Source organism: Dasypus novemcinctus, chromosome 2 (assembly GCF_030445035.2).
Source record: "Dasypus novemcinctus isolate mDasNov1 chromosome 2, mDasNov1.1.hap2, whole genome shotgun sequence".
NCBI classification, from domain to species: Eukaryota; Metazoa; Chordata; class Mammalia; order Cingulata; family Dasypodidae; genus Dasypus; species Dasypus novemcinctus.
The window spans coordinates 41,748,840-41,766,691 of record NC_080674.1 but is presented as its reverse complement, the minus strand read 5'-3'; the positions used below and the strand labels follow the sequence as shown (position 1 = coordinate 41,766,691).

At 40.7% G+C, this 17,852-nt stretch overlaps 1 protein-coding gene across 6 annotated transcripts in view; it reads left to right on the top strand.

Annotated features, from left to right (window-relative positions):
* LIFR (LIF receptor subunit alpha) overlaps window positions 1–17,852 on the top strand; it is a 120,504-nt gene that overhangs the window by 11,965 nt on the left and 90,687 nt on the right. For 3 of the 6 annotated variants that reach the window (XM_058308056.2, XM_058308062.2, XM_058308051.2), the window contains exon 2: window positions 13,222–13,348. The exons of 1 other annotated variant lie outside the window; for it this stretch is intronic. The gene's annotated coding sequence lies outside the window, so the exon portion shown is untranslated. Of the gene's footprint in view, window positions 1–13,221; window positions 13,349–13,556; window positions 13,692–17,852 lie in introns of all 6 variants that reach the window. 2 more of the 6 variants (XM_058308065.2, XM_058308053.2) reach the window with 1 other exon arrangement.

The following is a 17,852-nucleotide window of genomic DNA, read 5'->3' as shown; positions in this document are numbered from 1 at the left end:
CCGGGAACCTAACCTGGGACCTCCCAAGTAGGAAGCAGGCACTCAACTGCTTGAGCCACACCCACTTCCTGAAATTTTAATAAGATGAAATGTAGTATACTATAGCTAGTGCATGTGGTGGATTAAATTATGTACCCTAATTTAGACATGATTTTACTTTTAATCTACATTCCTGTGGGTGTGAATCCATTGTAAATTGGATCCCTTGAAGATGTTATTTTTAATTAGGGTGTGGCCCAACTGAATGAGGTTGGGTCTTAATTTAGGTTACTGGAGGCGTAATAAAGAGAAAGAAACCAGAAGCCAGAGTGAGAGAAAGCCACAGGGAGGAGCTAGAAGCCAAGTCAGTGGGAACCTCGAAGAAAAAGGAGAGCCCCTCGCCAAGTGTCAGGAAGCAGGGATTCCAGCTTCCCTGCTGGAAGAAGCTAGTACTAGTGTCCAGCACTAGAATTCTAGCCTGGGGAAAGCAAGCCTTGCCGATATCTTGATTTTGGACTTCCTGCAGCCTCAGAACCATGAGCCAACAAATTCCTGATGTTTAAGCCAACCCATTGTGTGATATTTGTCATAACAGCCTGGTAAACTGAAACTAGCACTAAAACTATTCAGATACTTACAATAGGGAAGGTTTGGATAGGCTCAAGGATGAGAGAAAAAGTCCGGAGCTCAGGATAAAAGCATGAAGGACCATGAGGAAGCTAAGTAGAGTGCAGCACAGTTCGTGTCAAGGAGGACTCAGTGCATAGACAGGCAAACAGCTCATAGAAATCAGGGGGCAGCAGAGCATGTAGCAAAGTGCATGGTTAGAAGTCAGAAAGACCTGAATTTTGAATCCTGCATTGCCCAATGTGACTGCGTGACCTGGATGAGTCTCTTGACAGCGCAAAATCTTGGTTCTGCATTGCAGAAAACAATTCACTCATTTAACAAATATTGGTGGAATACCTAACTGTTGCAGTGTTCTGGGGGTTCAGTGGTGAAACAAAAAGAAGGCTCCTTGTCCTCAGACATCTCCCCAGGAAGGAACACAGTAAATAATTTAATTATAGTGTGGTAAGTACTGCACAGAAGTGTTTTCAGGGACTCTAACCTAATCCAAGGAGTCAGGAGAGGCTCCTCAGAGGAGATGTGAGCCACGCCAAGAGCTGAAAGTGACAAATTCCAGGCAGGTGGAGGAGCACAAGAGAAGCCCAAGGAGAGAAAAATCTTGGCCTGTGCAATGAGGAAAAGAAAGCAGTTAGTGCAGTTGAAACAGAGAGTGCAAAGGGGAGAGATGGGAGGCCCAGCCAGGGTCTCTAAATGATGGACTTCACCTTAATTGACTTTTTTTTTTAAGATACATAGATCACACAAAATGTTACATTAAAAAATATAAGAGGCTCCCATATGCCACACTCACCACAACCCCCACTCTTCCCACATCTACAACTTCTTTCATTAGTGTGGTACATTCATTGCATTTCATGAGTACATTTTGGAGCACTGCTACACAGCATGGATTATAGTTTATGTTGTAGTTTATACTCTGTCCATTCAGTCCATTCGGTTCAGTCCATTTGGTAGGTTATGACAGGATATATAATGTCCTGCATCTGTCCCTGCAATATCATTCAGGACAACGCCAAGTCCCAAAAATGCCCCCACATCACACCTCTTTTTCCCTCTCCCTGCCTTCAGCAACTCATATGGGACTTAGTTGACTTTTAAGCATTTTATTTTATTTTATTTAAGATTTATTTTTTTAATTTATTTCTCTCCCCTTCCCCCCCCACCCCCCCAGTTGTCTGCTCTCTGTGTCCATTTGCTATGTGTTCTTCTGTGATCGTTTCTATCCTTATCAGCAGCACTGGGAATCTGTGTTTCTTTTTGTTGCATCATCTTGTGTCAGCTCTCAGTGTGTGCAGCGCCATTCTTGGGCAGGCTGCACTTTTCTTTCGCGCTGGGCGGCTCTCCTTCTGGGGTGCACTCCTTGTGTGTGGGGCTCCCCTAAGCAGGGGACACCCCAGCGTGGCACGGCACTCCTTGTGTGCATCAGCACTGTGCATGGGCCAGCTCCACATGGGTCAAGGAGGTTTGAACCTTGGACCTCCCATGTGGTAGGTGAACGCCCTATCCATTGGGCCAAGTCCGCTTCCCCTTTTAAGCATTTTAAACTGGAGGTGAGGAGAGTGCTGGGGAATGGAGTGAGGGTGGTGACAAAATCAGGCAAGTGCAAACATATAGCTTGATGTGTGAATTTGCATTTCAATAACACCCATGAATTCATTTACATTATATGAGGGGCTAACAGGTGAACATGGTAATGTTTTAAATTATTTCAGTGTGAATAACTATTAAGGGGATGAATACATAAATAGCAACTTACCAGGTTAATGCAACTTACAAAATAAAATTCTGTTTAGGATCATTTAATTCCCTTTGCTCTGATAGTCACTTAAGTCCATAAGTAGAGTTCCATTCTAGGAACATTAGCTAATATTTGTTGACTGCTTCCTATGCATCAACTTCTATTCTAAGCAGAATGTAACAGGTGCATTCTGTCATTTAATCCTCATTGCAACACCCTGACCAGGTAGGTTTTATTATTATCTCCATTTTACTGGCGGGGAAATAGACCCCGAAAGGCACATGGATATACTTGCCTGAGAACACCCAGTTATTAAGCACAGAGACAGGATTAACACTCAAGCAGTCTGATTCCAAGCCCACCAGCTCTCAATGACCACTCTCTGTAGTCTCCATAAAGAGATCACAACCAAACCAACGGCAACATCTGGTTGAGTTGATTACTCCATTTCTCATTTTAAGAAAATAAGTCAGCATTGTACATAAACCTCTTGCAAGTTGATTAGTATGACCCGATTCTCTAGGGTTTCATTCCTATCCAGGAAACTAAGGCTGAGCTTCCAAAACTGCAAACTGGGCAGTGGATCAGTGTGGCCAGAGCACAGGAGAATGGTAAGAGCAGAGGTCAGAGAGGTGGGCAGGGCCTTGTGGACGATATAAGTATTTGGGATTGTTTTCTTAATGCAGAGGGAAGGGATAGGGTTGGTTAGAGGTGATCAAGATAGGCTAGGTGAGAAATGCGGGTGACTTAGGCCAGTGTGATGGCAATTAAAATGGAGATGAAATAACATGCTAAATAAAAGCCCTTGCAAAATGACTAGCACATGGTACGTGCCTTGAAAAGGGTCAACAATCATGGCAAATTCATTTCAATCTGCCAGGCCAAATTTCATGCATTAGAAACTGCTTCCGAAAACCATGGTGCAGAGAAGGATTCTGAAGCTCTTTTAGACCCACATGGAAAGGGTGCCTTTAGTTAGAGTTGTCAGTCACGAGCTCTGAACAAGTATATGGTACCACACATGCTGAGGCATGGTTTAACAGTCATTTTCAGGTAAAGACAAGATCCTTATGCAGAAGGGTTGAAGTCATTTTTTTTCCATAAGACCATTTAGTTGGGCTAAATTATAGCAGGGAGAATTTTTAAAAATTGTTATTAAAAAGCACTATTTGATGGATGGTGAGCTATGGAAACTTACTGAATAACTTTGGGTTTCGAAATATTCAAGGGCAATGCACTGTAAACAAAGGATTCTGCAGTCAAGTTAGTATGACTTAGGTCAAATACTTTATACCCCACAGAGATTTATGATGCATATTAGCATATTAAAGTTTCAGAAAAGGAGGTACACTAAAATAAGCCTTCTTAATGTTAACCCAGAATTTCCTAAGTTTATTTGACTAAGGGATTTTTCCCCCCTAATAATTAGTAACCCTCCATAGTAACATAATAACATCTGTGTGATGCTATGAACTAGAACCTGTAATACCATCGTTTTTGACTCTAGCTTTTATGGAAGCTTGATCAGTGGGAAAAGAGAGAAAAAGAATAGACCAGGACATATTATTTGTTTGAGTTTAGAGAAATACTCTCAGAGAATGGCCACTGATATTGCATGGCAACTTTGCTCTAAATCTGATCACTGACTTGTTGACTAACAGTATTTTGCCTTTGGCTGATGAAGATCAATTCCTAGCCTGAAAGCATGTTCTGAAGTTGCTTTAGATTGGACTACCCGGCAGGGATACGGATGCCACAGATGAGGGCCAGTCAGAAAGCACTAGAGCGTATTCATACTTAAAATTCCCAAGTTTTAGTTCAGTACATAACAGACACTCCATAAATATCTTTTGAATAAATGAATGGATAGATAACTTATTAAATAATTATGGTAACTGTTTGTCCTCAGGAGACCAGTAGTAATTGTGCCAAATTTAGAAGAAATTTTAAATGAAACAATAAGTCTTAGAAATAATTTATTTTGCTTGGTCAAGATCTAGCAAGTTAGATCTACTTTTGTCTGAATACTGAAAACAAATAGCATCTTTATGCAATGCTTGGGTAATGATATGGCGTAATTTTGTCCTTTAATAAACTGGACAAGTTTGTGTGATTTAGGAGAGTCATTTAATCTCCTTGTTTTCTTGTCTTCTGGACTAGATGATCTCCAAGGTCCCTTTCTGTTCAAAAGTGTCTGTAAATTCATTGACTTACAAATGTGATGCTTTGTGCTTGTTTTTTTTCCTTCCAACATTGGAGCAGAACATAATTTCATTAAAAAACTAGGTCTGAGTCCAGATTGAAAGGGCCCCAGGAAAACACAGAATTCCGGAATGTTTTGCAAGAATGAACTTCCTCACTCATTAAAGGAATACTCATAAGAGGAAAACAAGAGCTCTATGAATAGATTTTCCTACAAAAGATTATGAATATTAGTGCAAGCAGCAGTCTCTTCTACAGTGGTCATGATGAGCCAACACTTATGTGTTATTAATTGCCAGGCACTGTTCTGAGTGCTACTTATATTAATTCATTTAATCTTGATAACAACCCTATGAAGTAGAAGCTATTACTAGCCTCACATTACAGATGGGTAAATTGAGGCATAAAAAATTTAACTAATTTGCCCAGGGCTATGGACCTAGTAAATGGTGGAGCCAAATTTATACCAAGGTAATATGGATCCAGAGTGCCTTCTCTTAACCACTCTCCTCTATGCCATCTCAGGATATCATCTAGCCATCGGATAAAGCTGAAACAGACCATGTTGACCAATGTTTATTGGGAGCTCAGCATGCTAAATGTTGTTGGGGACTGAGGGGGATAAAACGATGAGGACCTCACTGCTGCTCTGACCAAGATTACAAAGAAGCAACTCACTGTAGGCACGATGAAACAAATACTGTGCTAGAGTTTCTGTGGACATTCAGAGAATCTGAGCTAGCCTTGTAGAGTGGGATTTTGATAGACACAGATGTGGGAGGATTGCCTTTCAGGATCAGGCAATGGTGGGTTTTTAGGGTATGCCAAATAGTCTGGTCTGCCCGGATTGCAAGACCTGCAGTAGGGAAAGGATGTTTGGCTCTTAGAAGATTCTGAATGTTAAGCTAAGGAGACTGGATGTTATTCTGTAGGCGATATGGAATGGCTTGACTTTTACTTTGGAATTTAATTCTGGAGATAGCACAGTGGGCTGTAGTCTAGGCAGGAGGAATGAGAAGTTAAATCAGGGCAGTTTTATGATGAATGAAAACAGGAATGGTGGTGGATGCTATGATACAGTGCCCAGATGCCCCCACCCTACCGCCCGCAGGAATAAAGGCCTATTATCCACGTTGCTAGGGCTGCTGCCACAGAGAGTCCCTGGCTGTCAACCCTCTTCACCCAAGGCCATGCTCTCTCCTTGGGGTGGCTAACATCCCATGACTCATCACTGTGGGAGGGATAATGCCCTCTACCTCTTACTGCAGGTTAGGACAGCTCTGAAGGGTCATCTGAGTTTTAGAATTCCTGGCATTGCTGTTGAATTTCTTTCTCAACCCAATCCTGTTTCCCTTCCTTCCCTTCCAAAAGTGGTTATGCCACAAGCACTCCCAAATAAACATCCTCCACACTATTTTCTGTCTTAGAGATTGTATCCTGGGAAACTCAACCGGCTTCCAATGGTTGAAAGATGCATTGTAGAAACAAAACCCACAGTTTGGCATCAATGCAGAAATGCAGCAAGTGAAGAAGGAAAAGTCAGAGATGATGCTCACCCAGGGTACCTAGATGGATGGTGGTCCAAGCCTGTTGGGCCATAGTAATAGAACTCTCCATGGTCTCCCTGCTTCTCTTCTTGACCCTCATATGTACTTTCATCACAGGTCAGAGAGATCCCTGCACAAACCCTCTTATCTGAAAGGGGAATCTGTGGATATAAATGTCAATTAAAAGGAAGCTAGAGAGTAACTTAGGGAATGTATAACAATGATTTCAGTGGATGAAGATTGTGATTAACAGTATAAATATAAGAATTCTCTTATTTTAAAAAATGTTAAGAAAATGCTGATACACAGGAAAATTACAACTAATATAACTTATGGACGATAGTTAACAGTAATATTGTAGAATTTTTGCAGCAATGGCAAAGAAGATACTTCAATTCTAAGAGACAACAATACAGGGATATAAAGGGGTATGGGGTATTTCCTTTTGGAGTAACGAAATTATTCTAAAATTGACTGAGGGGATGACAGCACAACTCTGTGATGAAAATGAGAGTCACTGAGTGTACACTTTGAATGGACTGTGCAAAGCATGGGACTGTATAATATAGAGATACCTGTGGTGGAAGACGGACTGGTTAACAGAACAAACATGAGAATGTTCTCTAATGAACTATAACAAATATTTAATAATAATATAGGGTGTTAATCATCTGGTGGATTGGGGAAAAATACACCAAATGTAAGATAGGCACTATAGTTAGTATTATTTTGATGATGCTCTTTCATAGTTTATAACATGTTTCACAACAATGCAAGGTATGGGTGATGGGGAGATGTGTGGGAGTCCTGTATGATGATATGCATATTTGTTTTGTAAGGTCACAACTTCTACTATACACTTACTGTTTATGTATGTTCATGTATGAATGATATCATTTGTTTATGTGTTCATTGTCAGTTTCCCCCTCTCGAATGAGTGCTCCATGAAGTCAAGAACTTGTCTTCTTCGCTGTTGTATTCCTGGTCTGGTACATAACAAGTGCACGAGTTAATGGAAATCAGGGACATAAGAGAAGGGGATTCTCAGCAGAAACCATAATGTCAATTTTGGATATGTTGAGTCTGAAGAGCATTTAGAATAGTCATATCAGACGTTTAGCAGAGAATTATCAATTCAGGTTTTGAAATGATGTAAAGACCAAGAGGTGGAAGTCCCTCAGATTAGTCAGTACCCTGCAGAGTGTATGGTGGAGAATGAGCTAGAACAGCAGTTAACAAGTTACACTGGAGAATATTAGTCCAATGAGGGACTATTTGGGAAAAATAGCATGGTCATATTCTTCCAGTAGAACAAAACCCAAAACAGGTTTACTAAAAGAACAATCAACAATCAAACAAAGGAAAAGGGATTTATTGGCTCATGTTATTGCAAAGACCAGAGGTTGAGGCTGGACTGCATCCAGGGATGCAAACGATGATACCAGGACTTGGTCTCTCTCTACCTCTCCACTCTGCTCTCCCCTGCGGTAGTTCTCCTTTTGCCTGGCTCTTTCCAGATAGACCACGTGGCAAACACCTTCACCAGAACTTGTTTCAGGTTCTTTCCCACTAGCAAAGCCAGCAGAAAGGCAGTATCTCTTCCACTATGTTCTCCCAAAAGTTAAGGAATCAGGCCTAAGGAACGGGTCAGGCTTGCCATATGCACAGAGGGATAAACAGATGAATTGGCCCAGGTGGGGTCGTATCTCTATCTGAAAGGGTGTGCCGGAGGCTCCCGGGAGCTGACTGTGTACATCCTTCCTTAATTCTGCGTGCAGTAACTTCACATCCATAGCTTGGAATTGGTCGTGGTGGGAGTATTTACACCATGGAAATGGACAAAAACTACAAATCAAGGCTATTTTACTCTGAAAAGTTGCTTGTTTAAACACTTATAAGCACACCACTAGTCATATGCACATTTCTAAAACCAAGGGGAAGGGGACAGGCCCACCAGAATTCAGGAGCTGAGGAAGGGGGAGGGGAGCGGCTCTCCAAAGGACCATCAGGATATTGTTACTAAGAGGAGGGAGAGTGAATGTTCGGCAGTGTCCTCTACACTGTATATATTATGTTAATTACATGCTGTGATAGGATAGGATACACAGGCAGACCTTGTTTTACTGTGCTTTGCTTTATTGCGCTATGTGGATAATGCATTGTTTACAAAGTTTGTGGCAACCTTGAGTGGAGTTAAGTCTATCAGAGCCATTTTTCCAACACCGTGTGCTCGTCTCGTGTCTCTGTGTTGCATCTTGGTAATTCTCGCAATACTTCAAACTTTTTCATTATTACTGTATCTGCTATAGTGATCTGTGGCCTTTGATGTTGCTATTGTAACTGTTTTGGGGCTCCAGGAACCGCACCCATAGAAGGAGGTAAACTTAATGGATAAATAGCGGTGTGTTCTGACTGCTCCATGGACTGGCCGATCCCGTCTCTCCTTCTCCTCAGGCCTCCCTCTTCCTCGACACACAATATGGAAATTAGGCCAGTTAATAACCTTACAGGGGCCTCTAAGGGTTCAAGTGAAAGCAAGAGTCCACTAAAGAGGCTAACTTCTTCGTCGTCTTATTTTAAGAAATTGCCACAGCCACCCTTTAGCAGCCACCACCCTGATCAGTCCACAGCCATCAACCTCGAGGCAAGACAAACAAAATCTAAGAGCAAACAAACTATGCAGACTTACTGCTGTGGCAGTGGCTGGGGAAAGAAAATTCTTCATGGTTCCCTCTCCCTTGAAGAACAATTAGACAATACCCAAAATGAAGAAACTATTTTAAATCAATTGATATGTCTGCCTCTTTTGTTTGGACTTTTAGTCACTGAAAGGAGTTTAAAGTCAAAGAGAAAATATTTCCTACATCTTTTAGGCTGAATATTATACATTCATTTTTAATTTGTATGACTTGTAATTAACTATGGGTCTCTGAAAAATTAAATGTCAAGGTTTTAAGCATTTAGGTCTAAAACTTCATGTAGTTTCATCTAGTGCTGGGATAGGAACAACAAAAAAAAAAAAAGGAAAGGAAAACAGAACAAGAGAAAACAAGAATTTGAAAGTTTTTTTTCAACACAAACTGGTAAAGTAAATTCTGACCATGTTTTGAAAGGGCTTTAAGCTTTGCAAGCTTAAGGGTTTGTTGGTCTGGATTACTGCTGTATCCTTGGCACTTGCAATGTAAAAGGTGCTCAATAAACATTTCTTGATTATTGAATTAACAAAGTTCATAATAATGACTGAAGTACGTTTTGAATTAACAAACTTCATAATAATGACTGAAGTACGTTGTTTTTTTTTCATTTTTTTTATTTAATACATTTTTTTAAAAAATATTACATTCAAAAAATATGAGGTCCCATTCAACCCCACCCCCCCCCACCCCCCACTCTCCCCTGAAGTACGTTTTTATTTCACCTCATGCTTCCTCATACGCATCATCTCATCTCATCTCTTTTGAGAAATGTGAAGGTATTGCCTGCCCAGCTCACCTTGGCCCCGTCACAAATCTACATAGCCCGGGAGGAGCCACTGTGCTTTTCCCTGATCTTGACTCCTCCCTTTTTGCCTAACCTAGTTTGGATGCCACTGCAGGAAAGGAATCTTCACTGGGAACTGTCCAGTTGAAAACTATATTAATGGAATAATGATATGCTTTTGCTCTAGAGAAAAATTTCCTAAAGATAGACGAATGCATTTAAAATCCAGGGTTCGACGACTGAACATCATTTTAACAAACTTCTTACTAATCTGTTTGAAAGCTAAAGACGTTGTAAGTCATAAGCAAAAAGAACACTCTCTAAGGGGGATGCTCCTGGCTATCGGGGGCTTTGGAGGAACCAGTGACCCCACAGAGGCAATGGTGGCATGAATATTTGATCACGGGGTCTCAGGGTAGACCAAGCTGGGAAGGTGGGGCCAGTCAAGTCCTACAGAGACATATCCTAATATCATAAAGCAGAACCCCTATCCCCCAAAGGAACAGCAAGCCATCTATTTCAATGAGCAATAAAATCTGAAACAGGAATGTAGGAGATAAAGATTAGATTCTACCCAGTAAAGATGGGGGGAGGAGAAAATTAGACTAAGGAATGAGAGAGATTTATTTAGAGCATGTCCCGGGGGTTGGGAAGAACCTTGGCACAGTGCTCTGTTAAAGTCAAACGTTGTCAAAGCCTCTCCTACAATAGCAGGTTGTATACAAGATCCCCGGGAAGCTCTTGAAACTGGAAGTGGAAGGAAAGTTTCAGCAGCCAGCACCGACAGTGGAACACAGTACAGCACAGTACATAGCCGTGGAGCCAGACTGTCTGGTTTGAATCTCACTGTTATCGCTATCTAGGTGGCTTCCGTAATTACACAAAATCGCCAGAAAACCAAGACGTCTTGGACAAGTCATAGAATTTCAGAGCTGCAAGCTGTCCCCTGAGGGTAGTATTACATTAAGTTCCAGCGGGGAAACTGTCAACAGAAGCTTCCCGGTCAGCCAAAGCTGCCATAGCGGTAGCCACTTTTTTCCCCAATATGAGACCCAGGCAGTGCAACAGATCAGGTACCTGGAAACCCTCGAGACATTTCTGTTATTTAAATTAATTATTAAACTGACCTGGTATTTTCAGCTACCCAATGTCTTGGAGATCTTAAATTAAACCTGTTGGCAAATGTGTAACCGCTGAAAATTCTTAACAATCAGAAGCTGGAAACAAAAATTCACTCTCTTATCGTTTTAGATTTTGGGTCTTGCATAGAATCCTGAGGGCTGTGGATTAAGTTCATTAGTTAGAATACTATTTTCAAGGGTTTAAGGAATTTAGGTCCTATTTCCAACTGCTCTGCTACCTCTCACTTGACCTCAGCTCAATCCCTTAATCTTTTGGCTTCTTCCTCCATCTGCACAAGATGCCGCTGGCAACACACTGAGTGCAGTAGCTGTAGGAATAAATTAAATAACGGACTTAATATCACCACTGAGAATGGAGAAAATTGCTCTTTTGTGGGACCCATTAGCTCAACTGAGAATATTAGCACAGGATTCTGGGTCTATGCTGGACCGTAAGAAATAAGGCAACATCAATTTTAATGTCTTGCTTCATCCATATATGACTCTGGACATCAGATAAAGAATACAGGGAGAAGAAAGAGAAAAGCAGGTTACAGGAGAGAGTGGTCGGTAGGGCAAAAGGAGGAAGTAAAAGATATAGAGATGCAGACCAGGTGACAGAAGTGAGGTGTGGGTGGAGACATCTGCAGAAGAGAATGGGAGAGGCAGGGGAGAGACAAAAAGATAACTGCGTGAGAGGACGAGCAGGGACTTGCTGTGCAGGCTGCATTCAGAGGAGAGTTCATTGGGATCAAATGGGGGGGCCGGCGAGGGAGCAGGGTGGGCTCCCTCCAGAAAGAAAGGATGTGCCAGTGGTGTCCCATCCCTGCTCCCCCTTTTTAAAATTGTATTTATTTGAAGATAAATAGATCCTGAAAAATGTTACATCAAAAAACGTAAGAGGTTCCCACGTATGCCACACCACACACACCCCCACTCCTCCCACATCAACAACTTCTTTCGTCAGTGTGGCACATCCATTGCATTTGGTGAGTGCATTTTGGAGCTCTGCTGTACCACATGGCTTATAGTTTACATTGCAGTTAACACTCTCCCCCAGTACATTCTGTGGGCTATGGCAGGATATATAATGTCCAGCATCTGTCCCTGCAATATCATTTAGGGCAACTACCAAGCCCCGAAAATGCCTCCACATCACATCTCTTCTTTCCTCTCCCTGCCCTCAGCAACTACCTTGGCTACTTTCTCCAGATCAATGCCACAGTTTCTTCCATTACTAGTCACAACAGTTCTATAGTAGAATATCAATAAGTCCACTCTAATCCATATTTTATTCCTCCATCCTGGATGGCTGCAGGGTGCCCATCCCTTCTTTCAGCCTCTCTCTCCGCACTCCTGCTACTCCACGCCCCCAGCCTTAGCTTACTGGCTCTGGGTGTTAGCTTTAATGGAGTGAGGAGAGTAGAACAAATATAAGATTCTTGAAGACTGGAGATTCTTGACAGTTACAAGTCTCCAAGACCAGGGAGATAACTAAGTGTTAGTCTAACTGGGGCACAGGGCTTTCCTCAGTGTTCCTCAAATCAGAGCAAGTAATTAAGTGAAGTCATAGAGGACAGGAGATGACAGGCAGACAATAAAAGAGAATAAAAGGGAACAAAGATTATTTTGTGGGATCTCAGGGATGCCTACTTATGCCTCATAATCCTCTAAACTTTACCTCTAAGTACAGCAGTGTTGTAACTACCTATTACCACCCAACCTCCAACGTAGGCCCATATATTTGCTTTTGAGAGATTTTTTGGGGGGAAAGGGGTAGTAGAAATAGCAAGCATGGTAATAATGACAATTAATATTTACTGAAAGCTTACTTTGTGCCAAATATATATACCATGCATTCTTCCAAGTGAGATTTGAAGTGGTTAATAATAAGAGACAGGGGAGGAAAAAATATACCAGGGGAGGAAAAAATACATATACATGCTCTGACTGAGGAAAACAATAGCAGATTTAGCACTAGGAGCTAATTTTATAGTGATTACAGTGATATACAGTGATTTTATAGAAATTAACTCATTTTGTCCTCCCCACAACCCTGTGACGTAGGTACTGTTAATAACCCCTTTTTATAGAGAAGGAAACTGTGAAAACTAAGATTTGATACTATGTCCTTGGCTTACACTCAAGGCCAGTATTAAAAAATAACTGTGTGAGAACCCTGCTACTTACTTATAACTTAAGTAATTTCAAAGCTGTTCACCAGAGAAAATATATTGGCTCTGCTTGCCCCGAAATGTGGCCCAAACTACTGCTGAGTAGCGTCCTTCCTAACTTAAGACATTTGAACCTCCCCTCCTCTTCCCTCCCCTCCCCAATTTGTCTTTCATTGGAAACCACCTTAAGTCCATTTTGGGAGAAGGTACATTATAAATAAACAAAATACAAACAAGACTTAATCCTGTTGAGGCCATGTTAGGGATATACAATTTACCAAAATACTTTATCTCCATGACTTCCGGGAAGATGGCGGACTAGAATGACACAGGACTCTCTTTTCTCCCAGAAAAATAGCTAGAGGACACACAGAAACGGCCTGGAAAATAATCTTCTAGGGTTTAGGACACCAGGGGAAGTCTGGACACCACCCAGAAGAGAGAGGGGCGAAGAAAAAGAACCGTGACAGCAAAACTGTGAGTTAAAAACTGCAGCTGCAGCTGCCGGCACCCTCTCCACCCTATAGATGCTTTATAGATGCTTTTGAATTCTCAGGCCTTGGGGCCAGTGGCTACAAAGGGGGCCCCTAGGGATCCACCTCCCCAGGGAAGGGGAGGGAGAGGGACACAGTCCAAGGCAGACGCAGCTTTTGACCCACAAATTTGGTCTCCTGTTTCCCACAAGCCCTCCCAAGCCTGGGGTGGGGGAAGGAAGTGGAGGGCGCACCATTGATTACCTTTGGGAACTGCAAAGGGACTGAAGAGCTGACCCTCTTAAATGCCCTTTCTACTGACGTGAACTGGTTGCTGAGGACCAGAGGTGAGTGCAATTATTCCCTACCTTGGAAAGGGAGGGGGCTGCCAGTAAAGGTTAGAGAACTGCCTCTGAGACACTTTGAATTGCTAGGCTCAGCCTCCGGGCAGGATCCTCTATCTCACTGATCCTGTTCCCATTGCAACACACTCAGACCAGGCTTTGAACTGGGAGGGTTGCTGAAGAGCGCTATCTTCTGGCAGACCAAGGAAGTGCATGTGAGGAAATTAAAACTAAATAAGAAAGAGTCTTGTTCCGGCCTGTAGAGCCACCCTCCCCAAGGTCCTTGGAAGCAGGTCTACAACCCTGGGTCTACAACCCAGGGCCCAGATTTGAGAACAACAGGGATAATCTTAAAGACCCACAACAGGCTGAACCAAGACTCAAAGAGCAGCAGTAACATGCAGCCTCATGCCACTAAATCTCTATAAAAGAGAGAGAAATTGAGCATCTGAGTAAACTCACCATCCTAAACAAATACCTATACATCAGCCAAAAATTACAAGCCATACTAATAAAATGGAAGAAATGGCCCAAGAAAAGGAATATATCAAAGCCCCAGAAGTGACACAGGATTTAAGATAACCAATCACCGAGATGCACACAAATTCCAAAATCAAATTAATGAATTGAAAGATAATATGGCTAAAGAGATAAAGGACATCAAGAAGACACTGAGCAAACACAAAGAAGAATTTAAAAACCTGCATAGAAAAGTAAACAGAGCTCGTGAGAAGAAAAGACACAACAGGTGAGATAAAAAACACTTTAGAGACATGCAACAGCAGATTCGAAATGAAAGACAAAAGAACAAGTGATACAGAGGACAGAACAGCTGAAACTGAAGAGAGAATAGAGGGAGAAAATAATGAAGAAAATTGAGCAGGGGCTTGGGGAGTTGAATGACAACATGAAGTGCAACAACATACATGTCATGGGAGTTCGGGAAGGAGAAGAGAAAGAAAAAAGGGCAGACAGACTATTTTGGGAAATAATAGTTGAAAATTTCCCAACTCTCATGAAAGAAATGAACTTACATGTCCAAGAAGCACAGCATAGCCTAATCAGAATAAATGTGAATAGACCTACTCCAAGATACATACTAGTCAGAATGTCAGACATCAAAGATAAAGAGAAAATTCTAAGAGCAGCAAGGGAGAGGCAAATCATCACATATCAGGGACGCCCAGTAAGACTTAGCACAGATTTCTCTTCAGAAACTATGGAGGCAAGAAGAAAGTGGTATGATACAATTAGGATACTGGAAAAAAAAAAAAAATTCCAGTCGAGAATTTTTATCCAGCAAAACTGTCCTTCAAATATGAAGGTGAGTTTAAAATATTCACAAATGAACAGAAACTTAGAGAGTTCATTTAAAAAAAATACCTTTGCAGGAAATATTAAAGGGAGACTTACAGCCTGAAAGAAGAAGACAGAAGAGAGAGGCTTGGAGGAGAGTATAGTAGACAAGAATAGCAGAAAGGATAACCAAAAGAGTAAAAAGACAGATGAAAATAAGCTATGACATATGAAAAGAATAGAACGGTGGAAGCAAATATTGCATTTACAGTAATATCATTCAATGTGAATGGATTAAGTTCCCCAATCAAATTATATAAACTGAGAGAATGGATAAAAATACATGAGCCATTCATGTGCTGCCTACAAGAGACTCACTTTAGGTCCAGGGATACAAACCAGCTGAAAGTAAAAGTTGAAAAAGATACTTCATGCAAACAGTAACTGAAAAAAAGCATGAGTAGCTATGCTAATATCAGACAAAACAGAATTTAAATACAAGCAAGTTAGAAGACATACAGAATGCCATTATATAGTAACAAAATGGACAATCCAACAGGAAGAAATAACAGTCATCAATATCTATGTACCTAACTAGGGTGCGCCAAATACATGAGGCAAACTCTGGCAAAACTGAAGGGAGAAATAGACAGCTCTACAATAATAGTTGGAGACTTCAACACACCACTCACATCATTACATAAAACTAGACAGAAGATCAAAAAGGAAACAAAGAAGTTGAACAATATGATAAACAGGCTAGACCTAACAGACATATACAGAACGTTGCACCCAAACTCAGTATATACTCACTAGGAAACGACTGAAAGCTTTCCCTCTAAGATCAGGAACAAGACAAGGACACCCACTGTTACCATTGTTATTCTACATTGTGCTAGAAGTTCTAGCTAGAGGAATTAGACAAGAAACAATAACAACAAAATAATAAAAGGCATCCAAATAGGAAGAGGAAGTAAAACTCTCACTATTCACCGATGACATGATTCTATGTTTAGAAAATTCTGCAATGTCTATGACAAAACTCATTGAGCTAATAAACTAGTTCAGCAAAGTGGCAGGATACAAATCAGCACACAAAAATCAGTAATGTTTCTGAACACTAGTAATGAACAACCTGAGGAAAAAACCAGGGGGAAATTCTATTTACAAAAGCAACAAAAAGACTCAAATACCTAGGAATTAATCTAACCAAAGAAGTATAGGACCTATATGCAGAAAACAACAAACAATGCTAGGGGAGTGGTATAGCTCAGTGGTAGAACACCTGCTTCCCATGTTCCCCATGTATGAGATCCTGGGTTCAATCTCTGGTACTTTTTAAAAAATTGCTAAAAGAAATCAGTGAAGACCTAAACAAACAGAAAGACATTCTGTGTTCATAGATTGGAAGACTAAATATCGTGAAGATGTTAATACTACCAAAACTGATTTACAGATTCAATTCAATACCAATCAAAATTTCAACAGCCTTCTTTACAAAAATAAAAAAGGCAGTTACCAAATTAATTGGAAGGGAAGGTGCACCTGAATAGATAAAAGCATTCTAAAACAGAAGAGCAATATGGGAAGAATTTCACTGCCTGACACTGAAATATATACAAAGTACAGTGGTCAAAACATCATGGTATTGGCATAAAGATAGACACATCAGTCAGTGGTAGAGAATTGAGAGTCCAGAAATAAACCCTCACCTCTATGGCCAACTGGTTTTTCACAAACCTACCAAAGCCATGTTAACAGGACAAAAACAGTCTTTTCAACAAACAGTTCTGGGAGAACTAGATATCCATAACCAAAAGAATGAAAGAAGACCTCTGTTTCATTCCTGTACAATAATTAACTCAAAATGGATCACAGACCTAAATATAAAAGCCAGGAGCATAAACCTACTAGAAAAAAAATGTAGGGAAATATCTTAAAGACTTTGTGGTAGGTGATGTTTTCTTGGACCTTACACCCAAGGCACAAGCAACCAAAGAAAAAGATAGATAAATGGGGCCTCCTCAAAATTATATACTTTTATACCTCAGAGGACTTTATCAAAAGGGTGAAAGGGCAGTTGACTCAATGGGAAAAAAATATTTGGATATCACATATATGCTAAAGGCTGAATATCCATGATATATAAATAGATACTATAACCGAACAATAAAAAAGACAACCTGATTTAAAAATGGGCAAGACTTGAATAGACATGTGTCCAAAGAAGAAGTATAAATGGCAAAAAAACAACAACATGAAAAAGTGTTCAATATCACTAGTGATTAGGAAAATGCAAATAAAAACTACAATGATACATCATTTCAAACCTATTAGAATAGCCACTGTTAAAAAGACAGAGAACTCTAATTTAAAGTGTTGGAGAGTATGTGGAGAGATAGGAACGCTTATTCACTGTTGATGGGAATGTAAGTAGCACAGCCACTGTGGAGGATTGTTTGGCAGTTCCTAAAGAAGTTGATTATAGAACTCCCATGTGACCGGGCAAAACCATTATTAAGTATACACCCAGAAGAACTGAGCAGTGACACGAACAGACATCTGCACACTGATGTTCATTTGCAGTGTTATTCATGATTGCCAAAAGATGGGAACAATCAAGGTGTCCATCAACTGATGAATGGATAAACAAATTGTGGTATATACACATGATAGAATATTATACAGCTGTAAGAAGAAATGAAGTCACAAAGCATATGAAAACATGGATGAACCTGGAGGACATTATGTGGAGTGAAGCAAGCCAGACACAAAAGAAAAAATTCTGTATGATTGCACTAATATGAACTAAACATACTGTGTAATCTCATGGAATTAATAACATAAATATGGGTCACCAGAAAATAG